This window comes from Bombina bombina, chromosome 3, assembly GCF_027579735.1.
Source record: "Bombina bombina isolate aBomBom1 chromosome 3, aBomBom1.pri, whole genome shotgun sequence".
Classification (NCBI taxonomy): domain Eukaryota; kingdom Metazoa; phylum Chordata; class Amphibia; order Anura; family Bombinatoridae; genus Bombina; species Bombina bombina.
This window is the reverse complement of record NC_069501.1, coordinates 1,138,007,213-1,138,019,911: the sequence shown is the minus strand read 5'-3', so window position 1 is coordinate 1,138,019,911 and position 12,699 is coordinate 1,138,007,213. Positions and strand designations below refer to the sequence as shown.

At 46.7% G+C, this 12,699-nt stretch overlaps 1 protein-coding gene across 1 annotated transcript in view; it reads left to right on the top strand.

Annotated features, from left to right (window-relative positions):
- The window catches only part of SKA3 (spindle and kinetochore associated complex subunit 3), a 668,958-nt gene that overhangs the window by 596,621 nt on the left and 59,638 nt on the right, over window positions 1–12,699 (top strand). The window lies entirely within an intron of this gene.

Genomic DNA, 12,699 nt, shown 5'->3' with positions numbered 1-12,699 from the left:
TGCTGGAGTTTCGGAGTAGCCTCTTATGGAGGGTAGTACTCTTCGCAGTGGGACTGGAGTTTTAAGTAGTCCTGTCAGCCTCTCAGTGAGAGCCTGGGTGAAAGTTAGAGTCCGGAGATGCAGGGAGAGTCTTTCTGCGAAACCATCCCGACTCATTAACAGCTCCACAAGCAGTCAGCGTTGACGAGTTTCGCTGCCTGCTTTCTACACTCAAGTCCATGTCAGGAGCGATGCTACTAACCTGTCACACTTGAAGGGCCGTGTTCCTGTTCCACGGCATAGATTCTGGCAAGATCGTTTCATTTTTTATTACATAATGATAACCAAAGACAGGGTCACAGTGTGGCGCCTTTTATCTTTACAGAATCAAGGGTTAATATTCCTTGAAGGGGATTATTGAACAGGAGGGGTTTATACATGATATTGTTTATTGTGTCATTGCTGCGTTATGTGCGAGATGGGCTCTGGCAATGTGTGGAACTTTAAACAGGTTTCTTGCGGGAATCTTCCGCTGCCATTGCTTGGCGTGCTTTCCCTAGTGCAGGGGCGATTCTGCAGGGTACGCCATGTGACTGGGTGCGGCTATCTCTCCTTTTCGGTTGATCTGTGACGCAGGAGACATAACGGTTTCGGGAGTCCGGGTCCTAAGAGGTGGAGAGTGCCCCGGCCATTGGCGGTATAAAGGTGCCCTTTTTGTAAATCAAGTTAGTCTATCATTAGCGAGAGCTATGGAGGTTCTCCCTCTTTAACTAAGTCTCATTCCTGTGTTTATTGTGAGGAGGTTCTGGTAGACCAGCCTGCTCAGCTTGGTTCCACATGCTTTGATAAAGTTACAACATCTAAATCTAAACGGATGGATAGTACTACTGAGCAGTCCACCTCTGAGGGTTCTTCATCACGTGAGGTGCGTTCCCTGCATTCATCTCCGATTGCACATGCAACGGGGTCCAACCGTCACTCCTTCGGGAGAGATTCAATGGCCGTCAGACTTTGCGGACCAACTGGCGGTTTCAAAGATGATCCATGCTTTACCACGTTCTGCTAGGCGCAAGTGTAGAGTGTATCATAGCGGCACGGCCCAGGGTTTGTCCTCACCGATGGCAGATCCAGAGGCTCTATACGAGGACAAGGCCCACTCCGACTCTTCGGAGGAGGATTCCCCTTCTGGGTCGGAGTCTGCGTCATCTAAACCTCCTGCTGCGGAGGAGCCTGGTTATAGGTTTAGGATGGAAAATTTTCGTTTTCTGCTGCGGCAGGTACTTGCTACTTTGGAGGTTCCTGAACCTAAGATTCCAGAGGAACCTGCGATCCCTAAGCTTGACAAGGTGTATGAGGATAGGGTAGTGCCTCAGACTGTTCCCCATTCCGGACTCTCAGCTTGAGCTGTGGGAGACCGTCCCTAAGGTGGATGGGGCTATCTCTACGCTCGCGAAGCGGACGACAAATTCCCCTCGAGGATAGTTCAACGTTTAAGGAGCCATGGATTAGAAGCTGGAAACCATGTTGAGAAAAATGTTTCAGTACACGGGTTTGTTTTTCAGCCAGCAGCGGCCGTTGCGGCGGTCGCCGGAGCTGCAACATATTGGTGTGAATCCCTGTGTGACATCCATCGACGAGATACAGAAGAAGATTAGGGCGCTGAAGGTCATCAATTCTTTCATCTGTGATGCCAATATACAAATTATTCGCCTGAATGCTAAGGTGTTTTTCTGTTTTAGCGTGCAGGGCTCTGTGGCTAAAATCTTGGTCTGCGGACATGACCTCCAAGTCGAGGCTGTTGTTTTTTTACCTTTTCAAGGAAAGTTCCTGTTCGGTCCAGGATTGGATTCGATCATTGCCACGTTTAAGGGAGGCAAGGGAGCTTTCCTACCGCAGGATAAGAAGGCTAAGCCCAAGGGATCTACTTTCCGTTACTTTTACGCGAACAAGGCCCAGCGCCAGCAGCCCGCCGCAAAAGCGGACTAGTCCATGGGATCTTGGAAGCCGGCTCAATCTTGGAACAAGTCTAAGCAGAGCAAGAAGCCCGCTGAGACTAAATCGGCATGAAGGGGCGGATCACGTAGGGGGCAGATTATCTCAATTTTCAGACGCATGGTTGCAGGACGTTCAGGACCCCTGGGTTCTAGAGGTTGTCTCTCAGGGTTACAGGATAGGGTTCAGATCCCATCCGCCTAAGGGCAGATTCCTCCTGTCAAACCTGTCTTCAAGACCAGAGAAGAGAGAGGCCTTTCTAGAGTGTGTGAGGGATCTCGTCTCTCTCGGGGTTATCGTACCAGTACCCCTAGCAGAAAGGGGTTTAGGGTACCATTCCAACCTTTTTGTGGTTCCAAAGGAGGGGGGCACGTTCAGCCCGGTTCTGGACCTAAAATGTTTAAACAAGTTTCTGAAGGTTCCATCGTTCAAAATGGAAACAATTGGGGGCAGAGCTAACCGCAGTCCTGAACGGGGGTGCATGAACAGAGCTCCTGTCTTTTGTTTAAGTATAAACCCTATAAATTCTCCTTTTTTGGGCAAAATTTAATATAGCCTGGGGTATTAATCAAGTTAGACAACGTCCCATCTGTTGAGGAGAGGAGTTGAGGTCATTTGAGCAGTGGACAGAAGTTAGCGAAGACGCTGCTGCAAACACACACATCACAGCGCACCACCTAATCAGACCTACACTCAGCAAGCTCCGGAGGGCCGGGGATCCGCTCCGGAGCTCCAGTACCCACATAGAGGCAGCAACTGCTTACGAGTCAAAAAGGCACCAGGGGCCCATAGCTGCCGGCCACAATATTCACGAAGACTCACCATACCCAGGATTACCAGCCACTTACCCTAGCTCCCGCACAGCGAGGTGCTGTCTGCAGAAGAATTGAGGGGAAGTTGTTTGTGGACCCACGGGGTATTAGAAGTGCCTTGATCCCGGTTTCCAGCCGCTCGCCACATGGAGGCCTGAACTCCCGTAGTTGGCGCCAACGGCGGCCATCTTGGACCTCTGTTTCATCTCGCCTCAGCACTGCCGCCTTCACTGTGGCCCTTGTTCCAGAGTTCGCTAACCTGACATCTACATAGCGGCTCTGGAGCCTCCTTCCCACCGTGTTAGGGCAATTACTGAAAAAGGAGATCTGCTGCACCCGAGCCCACGCAGAGGTCCTGACTCATCACTCCGGAACGGTAAGAGACCCTCCTTCACTACACTCCCCGGTCACTTTCCCCACACGAACAAGGGCAAGACTGCAGTGAGTTGGCAGCGAACACTGGCACGCTACACCCTATTTGTGCCCCTGGGCTCTAGCTTAACAACCTGCTAGGCCTCTACAGGGGTGGGACCTGGTATTCTTCACTTCGGCAGAGGCAGTGGAAAGTTAGGAGGAAAAGGTGTGGGGGGATTTGCCCTACAGACGTAGGGCCAAGGGAATTAATAAATACTCAGAGGGATTTCAGGGGGCCTACCAACAAAAACTGGATATACCTGCCACAACAGCGAGAACAACTGGGGCCCATCATTTCATACATAGCCAGGGCCCGCTTCCTATCCCTGTACTGCCGGGTCTCCCCATTGAGACCTCATCTCAGGGTCTTCCGTTAACCCATCTCTACATTAGTGCCCAAGAAATCCTGTGACAGCTTATTTTGGAAGTGAGGTGAACACCCCATATGTCTATCCTGCCCAGGGGTCACATGAGAGGGAAGATTGAGATTGTTGCTCTAACCTAGCTTTCCCTATATATATATATGGCTGCATGGGGCTATACCAGCACCACATCCCATTAGCTCTCTGAAATACCATTTTACATAAGAACTCCATCAGGAGATTGTTCTGGACACTTTAGAGCTCACCTTGAGAACTGTGTTATAGCTGCTGTGCCAGCTTATGTGTCTCTGAGGTTTATACTCAGAGTGGAGTGTTGTTATATGCTTATGTTGTTTATGTTTGCTCCTGCTACCCAAGACCGTCCCTGCACTCAGCCTTGGCCCTACAGTCTGTGGGTAATTAATCAACCTCAGCACTCCTAACAACACATATGGTCACAATACTGACGCATAACTTTTTGTACACATTGCATACCTCACGCCTGGCCTAGTGAGACTACCACTGCTTTCTTACACTTCCTTACTTTATTCAACGCTTAGAGGGTGTTCAAACCCTAAAGTACAACACTAGGACACTAGGTTAAGCAGTAACGCTTTATCTAACATAGGAAATAATCTGAGAGCCTACAATAATACTGTACTGTTAGTCTCACGCCTGTTGTAAATTAACATCTGGTTTGTTGTGAGTTGTATTGCTCTGTTACATTTATTAACCGCACTGCGGCCTCATTGCGAATTGTATTGCTCTGCTGCATTTCTTACTTCCATGGTAAATTTTAAGTACAAATTTGTGAGTCTCGCATGTGGAGACGGTTTGTGGTGGGCCCCCTCGTGCCTCCCCCTTTCCGGCCCAGCTTGTCTGGGTTGGTCACCTCCCCTTCCTTTTTCCCCTTCCTTAAGGTCGTATCCCCTTTTTTCTGAGGTGCGCGGGGGTCCGTAGTGACTGATTCTTCTCTTTAGCAATTGGTATGCCTATTAACATTTGGCAATAGTATATGAAAGATGACTTAGCCCAACTGCACGGGCGGTTCTCAGCCCCACTCTCATTCTCATGCTAAATATATGTGATCTATATATGCTCTAGATAGACAGGTTTAGGTCATTGTATCCCTTAATTATTACAGGTTGTGTAAAAATAACTGTGGTACAGTATTGTGTTGTAAAGAGATTCCTATGCCCCGTTCTAAAATGCTGCACACTTCAAGGAGACACTCCAAAACTCCTTCAGGTGTTAAGAAAACAGTCCTGGACCATTTTTCTCAACGTACCACTGAACCAGTACAGAACGAAAGAATGGGTAGTGATCAGGAGTCCCAAGATGAGGGCTCTCAATCAAGCGCCCAATCCACGGCTCATCTGCAACATTACATCACTGAAAACACTTTAAAGAAAATGCTGGCAGCGCAAACGAAATCTATTACATCTGAAATTCAACGCAGCTCAGCAGAGTTACAAAAAAACATCGCTGAGATAGGTGATAGAGTGGATACATTGGAACGACAACATGATGATCTTACCACTGACCACTCCAATTTACTCTCTTATGCCGAGAATTTAGCAGATCAAATATCTCAACTAGAGTTGAAGCATGCAGATATGGAAGATAGAGCCAGAAGGAACAATGTCCGCTTTAGAGGTATTCCAGAAAGCGTCTCTACAGGCGAGTTACAAGGATTCCTGAAATCCCTCTTTTCAGAACTGCTGGGCCCGCTTGAGGGTAACTGGCACGCCATGGAACGAGCACACAGAGCCCTTAGACCGAGATTGATGTCATCAGATAATCCACGGGACGTAGTAGTGCGCTTCCATAACTTTACATTTAAGGATCGCCTGATGCAGGCTGCTTTCAACAAACCTACGCTATTGGATGCCTTCAAGAACATCCAATTGCTGCCAGACCTTTCTGTCCACACTCTGCAACAAAGGAGACTTTATGCCCCTCTGACCATGCAATTAAGGAAGGCTAACATTAAATACAGATGGGGTTTCCCCACTAAGCTCATCATCACAAAAGACAATAAAATGCATATTGTTTCCTCTCCTTCTCTAGGTAGCACCCTCTTGGCAAATTGGGGTATCCTGATTGAACCGGAACAGCAAAGGTCAATATCTCCCTCTAAGTTAAGGGCCTCAGCCCCTGAGTGGTCTCTTAGAGAACATGGGCCTTAGCGCCAAAAATCCAACCTATCGGACCAATCATTAAGACCCCAGGTCCTGCCGCCCTGAGCAACACTGATACCACTCTAAGGGACACTTTGACTTTGGGTTATGTTTACATTTTACAATATATTATGTCTATCTCAGTTAGTTAAGCCTGTTTAAATTGTTTATACTGTTATTCTTTATTTAAGAGAGCGGGTCTGACTCTTAGCCTTGATTGTAAGGGTCATATTAGCTCCTCCCCCTGATTTAGGTGCCCATACTAGGGCCCCACATAGGTGGACTACTTCCACCAATTCCCCTTCTACCTACACACCTCCTTCCCTTGTTATTCCACACCCTTATCCTTATCTGAGTACCCTTGCTGACCCCACTTAGGTACACGCCTCCTCGTTCCCAGGGTTGTGACTCTTTGGAGAGCCTATGGCTCACTTAAGATTTCTTACACATAATGTTAGGGGACTAAACACCATGGGTAAGAGGAGCCTTCTAGCTAGATCATTACGACACCACAGGGCAGATGTTGTGCTCCTTCAGGAGACACATCTCCTGGCAGGCGCCCAACCCACAGTCATTTCTAGAGATTTCCCCGTTTTTGAAGAAGCCTCTTACACTAAAAAAGCTAGAGGTGTTGCTATTATGGTACATAAGAGAGTAGCTTTTGAGCTCATCCACGTATTTAGAGACCCCCAGGCCAGATTTCTTATTTTGATATGCACTCTTGACCATGTCCCATACACATTAATCTCTACATACCTTCCGAACACACTTCAGCCTAGGTACTTGAAGAAAATACTAGGGAAAATAGAACAGCTCAGACAGGGCAGAGTGATCCTAGCAGGAGACTTTAATATGGTTTGGGATGATAAATTAGATAGGAAAGCTAAACCTGACAAATCTAAACAATCCAGGGTTGACCCGGTAAGTGGTAGATTCCGCACTCTGATGACACAGTATGGGTATTTTGATATCTGGCGGTCGCTCCACCCTTCGGAGAGATTACACACACTTCTCTCATCCGCATGCCTCCTACTCGAGACTCGATTACATGTTTTCCCACGTGGATACCCTAGATGCGGTTAATAGGGCCTCCATCTTTATCTGCCCCTGGTCGGATCACGACCAACTATTAATGGACGTATACTCCTGCGAAGCAGCCAAGTCCAGGCCATCGTGGAGACTCCCCCACCACATCCTGTCAGACATCCCTTTCAGGGACGAACTGAGAACGGAAATCCTGTTTACTATTAAAACGAATAGGAATCCTCAAATTAGGGATGATATAATTTGGGGGGCGTTTAAGGCCACCGTAAGAGGCCTTATCATTAAAAAAACAAGCGTCCTTGCAGAAACAGGCAGGTCTTTCTCTGTCACAGGCATACTACAAACTGAGGGAACTGGAACAGCAGCAGCACACAACTGACACGCTGGACTTGAGGGACAAAATCAAAGAAATTAGGCTCCATATAGGCCAGATAGAGTTTAAAAGGACCCAGGCCAATCTCCTCAAACTTAAACAAACTATGTATGCCAAGGACAATAAAGCCGATTCTGTTCTAGCTAATAGACTTAGGCAGCGAGCAGGCGCCTCCCGAATCCATGCTATTAAAATAGGCGATAAGACCTTCAGACTTCCATCCCAAATAGGCCAGCAATTTAGTGATTACTATTCGTCACTCTACAATATTCAGGATAGTGAGTCTTCTACTCCTGCCTCTTCTGAGGCAATAAGCTCCTTTCTGACCTCTCTAAATCTTCCCTCCCTTAATACGGATCAAAAAGTATCCCTTGACAATGCTTTCTCGCTCCAAGAAATAAAACGTGTCATTAAACACTTAAAGCCCCTTAAAGCTCCTGTGCCCCGACGGGTATACGGCAATCTTTTATAAAACATACATCCAGGAACTAGCACCGTTGCTGCTCAGTTTCTTTAACCTAGCAAACATGGAAGGCAGTTTTCGTAAAGAGTTCCTTGAGGCGTCCATCATAACAATCCCTAAACCTGATAAAGACCTTGTGCTTTGTACAAATTACAGACCAATCTCTGTAATAAACTCGGATATAAAGATTTACTCAAAACTGCTTGCAAACAGAATTTCTACCCTTTTGCCAGACCTTATTGATCCCAACCAGGTGAACTTTATCCCAGGAAGGGAAGGTCCGGATAACACTAGGAGATTATTAAATATCTTTATGGAATCTAACAGACTAAATAGGCCCGTAGCGGTGATCTCCCTCGACGCTGAGAAGGCGTTCGACTGGGTTCGCTGGGTATATTTATGGAAGGTCTTAACTACCTTTCAATTCCCGGCACGTACGATCCTGGCTATCAAAGCACTTTACTCTCACCCTATAGCCTCGGTTAGAGGACTTAGATTCAACTCAATCCCTTTCCCTATTACTAATGGGATGCGGCAGGGGTGCCCCCTTTCTCCGCTACTATTTGCATTTGGATTAGAGCCTTTGGCAGCTCAAATAAGAAAAGACCACATATTGGAGGGAGTAACTATTCATGGAACGACCCATAAGGTGGCACTCTTTGCTGACAATACCACGGTCTTTTCCTCCAAACCCTTACAAACCATACCCAGACTCCTAGAGACTATAGAGAAGTTTGGAAGCCTCTCCCACTTTAACTTAATCAGCATAAAACAGAGGTATACTTGAGGGGTTTTCCAGAGAAAGTGGTCAAATATATACAAGATAAATATGTTTTTCATTAGGACTTCACATTTCACGCACTTAAAGGGACAGTCTACACCAGAATTTTTATTGTTTTAAAAGATAGATAATCCCTTTATTTCCCATTTCCCAGTTTTGCATAACCAACACAGTTATAATAATATACTTTTAACCTCTGTGATTATCTTGTATCTAAGCCTCTGCAAACTGCCCCTTTTTTCAGTTCTTTTGACAAACTTGCAGTCTAGCCAATCAATGCCTGCTCCCAGATAACTTCTCGTGCACGAGCACAGTGTTATCTATATGAAATACGTGAACTAACACCCTCTAGTGCAATGCAATCTGAAAGAGGTGGGCTTCAAGGTCTAAGAAATTAGCATATGAACCTCCTAGGTTAAGCTTTCAACTAAGAATACCAAGAGAACAAAGCAAAATTGGTGATAAAAGTAAATTAGAAAATTGTTTAAAATTGCATGCTCTATCTGAATCATGAAAGTTTATTTTGGCCTAGACTGTCCCTTTAAGAGTTAAGCTATCGCATGTTGTCCCTACAGTAGTTAAAGCCAATTATCCACCCCTTCTATCTGAGCTTTGATCCCTAAAACATAAATGGAATTACAAATTAATTTCATGGCTAGTTAGAGTGGCAGCCCTTAAAATGAGTTTTCTCCCTAAGTTGACGTACCTATTCAGGTGTCTCTCAATCCGTGTCCCCAAACACACCTTACTTCAATTCCAAAGCGAATTCACCAGATTTATATGGCAGGGCAAGCCTCCTAGAATAGCTCACAAAACCCTCCAATATTCCAGAGAACATGGGGGAGCGGCATCTCCATCCATAATCCGATACTTTGAGGCGGCAATGCTAACGGGGGCGTCATTGACTCCAACAGTAAGAACGAACCACTATGGAATGCGTGCTTCTCCCTGCTAGCTAGTATAGGGATAATAATACCTAAAAGTCGGGAGATAGCCTTACTCCACATAGGTACCTATGGCTTGCCTAGGCATCAAGGATTTTTATGTATATACCTCTTCTCGACAGTCAAACTCTCAATTGCCAGATCCTGGAAAACGATAAGTCCCCCGCCATGGCCTAACATAGTTAAGCTCATGGCATTCCTGTACTCAATGGAGAGGAATATTTTCTTTTCCAGTGGAAGAATAGCCCTCTTTGAGATGACATGGGCTGCATGGAAATCTATTCATAACACCCAATGGCTCCCGAGTCTAGATAATTCGGGTCGTCTACTATCCATAGATTCAAGAGACATCTCCATTTTCCTAGGACAGCATGGTACCCTAAATCCCAGCCCTACCCCCCCCCCCTCCTTTTCATCCCTCACCCCTTACCCTCATCCTCAACCGGAACATATTCACATGTTTTATTATATTCTCACAGGTATTTGTCTCCATTTCTGGTGTTTCTACAGTATGTAACTAAGAAAAGTGGGTTACATGGATATTCTCTATGTTGTTTCATTTATTATCATTGTATTAAGATTATGTTGGAAGTGGAGCACCGAAATGTGCATGGTTTATTGTTTATTATGAAAATCAAATAAAATATTGTTTAAAAAAAAAAGAAAATGGAAACAATCAGATCTATTTTGCCCCTAGTTCAAGAGGGACAGTTTATGACTACAGTACCTTCATGTGCCAATTCACAGGGACCACTTTAGGTTCCTAAGATTTGCGTTTCTGGATCAACACTTCCAGTTTGTGGCCCTTCCCTTTGGTCTGGCAATGGCCCTGAGAGTCTTCATGAAGGTTCTGGGGGCGCTGCTTGCAGTGGCCAGATCCAGGGGCATTGCGGTGGCGCCTTACCTGGACGACATTCTAGTTCAGGCGCCGTCGTTCAGCCTCTCAGAAGTTCATTCGAGGGCTCTTCTTCTTCTGCTCCAATCTCACGGTTGGAAGATCAACTCAGGAAAGAGTTCCCTGGTTTCCAGCAACATTGTAGAGTTCCTGGGCACAATAATAGACTCTACGTCCATGAAGATCTTTCTCACAGACCAGCGGCGCAGGGAGCTTGCATCCACCTGTCTTGCCCTTGAGTCCTACACAAGCCAGTCGATGGCTCAATGTATGGAGGTGATAGGTCTCATGGTGTCGAGCATAGATGTCGTCCCATTCGCCAGGTTCCATCTCAGACCTCTGCAATTGTGCATGTTGAGACAGTGGAACGGCGATCATTCAGATCTGTCACAGCTGATATCCATGGATGCTTGGACTTGGAACTCCCTCTCTTGGTGGACCCGTCCTGGGAGATTGTGACCACGGACGCCAGTCTGATAGGATGGGGAGCTGTTTTAGGTGCCAGAATGGCACAAGAAAAGTGGTCCATGGAGGAGTCTCTCCTTCCGATCACCATCCTAGAAATGCGAGCAATTTACAATGCTCTGAAGGCATGGCCTTTTCTGGAGTCAGTCAGTTTCATCAGATTTCAGCCCGACAACATTACCTCGGTGGCTTACATCAACCATCAGGGGGGTACGAGGAGCTTCCTCGCGATGAGGGAGGTGTCTCGGATTCTGGAGTGGGCGGAGTCCCACAACTGCTCGCTCTCAGCGATTCACATTCCAGGTGTGGACAACTGGGAAGCAGACTTTCTCAGCAGACAATCCTTTCATCTGGGGGAATGGTCTCTTCACTCCGAGGTGTTTGCGGAGATTTATCACAGATGGGGAACGCCGGAGATAGATCTCATGGTTTCCAGACTCAATTACAAGCTACCTCGATACGGGTCGAGGTCCAGGGATCCCCAGGCAGAACTGATAGATGCCTTAGCGGTTCCATGGGGATTCAGCCTAGCTTACATATTTCCACTGTACCTCTTCTGCCTCGAGTAGTGGCTCGCATCAATCAGGAGTGGGCCTCGGCCATTCTGATTGCTCCTTCGTGGCCGCGGAGGACATGGTTTGCTGACCTGGTGGGGATGTCATCCTCTTCACCGTGGAGGTTACCCTTTCACAGAGATCTGCTGTCACAGGGCCCCTTTCAGCATCGCAATCTAGATTCTCTGAGGCTGACTGCCTAGTCTTAGCCAAGAGAGGTTTTTCTGAAAGTGTGATTGATACTCTTATTCAGACAAGGAAGCTAGTCACTCGTCGCATCTACCATAAGGTGAGGAGGACTTGTCCTGGTGTGAGAAGCATGGATATCCTTGGCATAAGGTGAAGGTATCCAGGATTCTGTCCTTTCTTCAAGAGGGGTTGTAGAAGGGTCTTGCCGCTAGTTCCCTAAAGGGACAGATTTCGGCATTATCGATTTTGTTACATAGGAGGCTCGCTGAGCTCCCTGACATCCAATCTTTTGTTCAGGCTCTGTCCAGAATCAGGCCTGTCTTTAGACAGTCGGCTCCGCCTTGGAGCTTAAACTTAGTCCTTAAGGTTTTGCAGAGGGTTCCTTTTGAACCTATGCATTCCATTGACATTAAGGTTCTGTCCTGCAAGGTTCTCTTCCTACTGGCTATTGCATCGGCACACAGGGTATCTGAACTAGCTGCCTTGCAGTGCAACCCTCCTTATCTGATGTTTCATGCAGATAAGGCTGTTCTTCGTACCAGGTTGGGGTTTCTCCCCAAGGTGGTGTCTGGCCGTAACATCAATCAGGAAATAGTGGTTCCTTCTTTGTGTCCTAACCCTTCTTCTCTAAGGAGAGGTTACTTCATAATCTGGATGTGTTTCGTGCCTTGAAGTTCTATCTTCAGGCTACAAAGGATTTCAGACAGTCTACATCTCTCTTTGTGGTGTATTCTGGGAAGCGCAGGGGGCAAAGTGCCTCTGCATCTTCTTTGTCTTCTTTGGTTGAGGAGCTTGATTCGCCTGGCTTATGAGTTAGCAGGACATAAGCCTCCTCAGAGGATCACGGCTCATTCCACTCGAGCTGGGGCTTCGTCTTGGGCCTTCAAGAATGAGGCCTCTATGGAGCAGATTTGTAAGGTGGCTGCCTGATCCTTATTACACACTTTTACAAAGTTTTAAAAATTTGACGTTTTCGCTTCTGTGGAAGCTGTTTTTGGGAGAAAGGTTTTGCAGGCTGTGGTGCCCTCAGACTTGGGTCCGCCTGTTACACTCTCGGTTTCATTCAGTGTCCTCTAGAGCTTGGGTATATGTTCCCAACAGTAATGAATGAAGCCGTGGACTCTCCTCCCCTTTAGATGGAAAACATAAATTATGCTTACCTGATTTTCATCGAGGGGAGGAGAGTCCACGGCTCCCCCACGTATCTCTGTGGGGCGGACCTAAATTTTTATAGTCTTCTGGCGCCTTTTAT